Source organism: Perkinsus marinus, assembly GCF_000006405.1.
Source record: "Perkinsus marinus ATCC 50983 genomic scaffold scf_1104296953874, whole genome shotgun sequence".
Taxonomy (NCBI): Eukaryota; Perkinsozoa; order Perkinsida; family Perkinsidae; genus Perkinsus; species Perkinsus marinus.
The window spans coordinates 1-1625 of record NW_003208327.1 but is presented as its reverse complement, the minus strand read 5'-3'; the positions used below and the strand labels follow the sequence as shown (position 1 = coordinate 1625).

The following is a 1625-nucleotide window of genomic DNA, read 5'->3' as shown; positions in this document are numbered from 1 at the left end:
CGAGTTTGAGATTTATCCCACTATCTCGTCACTATGCGCAACACTGACTTAACGGCACACATGAGTTCGCATCCGACACGCTGAATAGATCACAAAACTCTTGCTCCTCATAGAGGGGCCCCCATTACATAGTGTTCTAAATGAGGTCAATTCATTGGGGATCGTTCGTTGGCAGACCAACAATCTTCTTGTACCCTTAGCCTCAGCATGTATCCCGACGAGTCACAAGGGTATACAATCAACATCGACATCTGTACGGCCAGTAGCATCCGTATATGGGCGCTTCCCGGCGTGGAGACGATCTCGATGGGACTCGAACCCATAGTCTTTAGTTCCGAAGACCATCGCCTTATCCATTAGGCCACGAGACCAGCAATTTTGAGATTTGCCCCACCATCTCTGCGCCCCATTGACTTCATGGCACACATGGTTTCCCATCTGACACGCTGAATAGATCGCAAAACTCTCGCTCCTCATAGAGGGGCCTCCATTACACAGTGTTTTAAATGAGGTCAATTCATTGGAGATCGTTCATTGGCAGGCCAACAATCTTCTTGTACCCTTAGCCTCAGCATGTATCCCGACGAGTCACAAGGGTATACAATCAACATCGACATCTGTACGGCCAGTGGCATCCGTATATGGGCGCTTTCCGGCGTGAATACGACCTCGTTGGGACTCGAACCCACAATCTTTGGTTCCGAAGACCAACGCCTTATTCATTAGGCCACGAGACCAATGAGTTTGAGATTTATCCCACTATCTCGTCACTACGCGCAACACTGACTTGATGGCACACATGATTTCGCATCCGACACGCTGAATAGATCACAAAACTCTTGCTCCTCATAGAGGGGCCTCCATTACATAGTGTTTTAAATGAGGTCAATTCATCGGAGATCGTTCATTGGCAGACCAACAATCTTCTTGTACCCTTAGCCTCAGCATGTATCCCGACGAGTCACAAGAGTATACAATCAACATCGACATCTGTACGGCCAGTGGCATCCGTATATGGGCGCTTTCCGGCGTGAATACGACCTCGATGGGACTCGAACCCACAATCTTTGGTTCCGAAGACCAACGCCTTATCCATTAGGCCACGAGACCAATAAATTTGAGATTTGTCCCACCATCTCTGCCTCCCATTGACTTCATGGCACACATGGTGTCCCATCCGACACGCTGAATAGATCGCAAAACTCTCGCTTCTCATAGAGGGGCCTCCAATACATAGTGTTCTCAAAGGGGTCAATTCATTGGAGATCGCTTGTTGGCAGACCAACGATCTTCTTGTACCGTTAGCTTCAGCATGTATTCCGACGAGTCACAAGGGTGTACAATCAACATCGACATCTGTACGGCCAGTGGCATCCGTATATGGGCACTTTTCGGCTTGAAGACGATCTCGCTGGGACTCGAACCCACAATCTTTGGTTCCGAAGACCAACGCCTTATCCATTAGGCCACGAGACCAACGAGTTTGAGATTTATCCCACTATCTCGTCACTATGCGCAACACTGACTTAACGGCACACATGAGTTCGCATCCGACACGCTGAATAGATCACAAAACTCTTGCTCCTCATATAGGGGCCCCCATTACATAGTGTTCTAAATGAGGT

General features: G+C 48.5%; 4 non-coding genes across 4 annotated transcripts; all 4 read right to left on the bottom strand.

The window, feature by feature from the left end:
- Positions 1 to 298: 298 nt before the first annotated feature.
- On the bottom strand, positions 299 to 371 carry Pmar_PMAR011152. The gene has a single exon. It is a non-coding gene; the product is annotated as a tRNA-Arg (tRNA).
- Positions 372 to 664: 293 nt separating this feature from the next.
- On the bottom strand, positions 665 to 737 carry Pmar_PMAR011151. Its single transcript has one exon. It is a non-coding gene; the product is annotated as a tRNA-Arg (tRNA).
- Positions 738 to 1037: 300 nt separating this feature from the next.
- On the bottom strand, positions 1038 to 1110 carry Pmar_PMAR011150. The gene has a single exon. It is a non-coding gene; the product is annotated as a tRNA-Arg (tRNA).
- Positions 1111 to 1403: 293 nt separating this feature from the next.
- Positions 1404 to 1476, bottom strand: Pmar_PMAR011149. Its single transcript has one exon. It is a non-coding gene; the product is annotated as a tRNA-Arg (tRNA).
- Between the last annotated feature and the right edge of the window lie 149 nt (positions 1477 to 1625).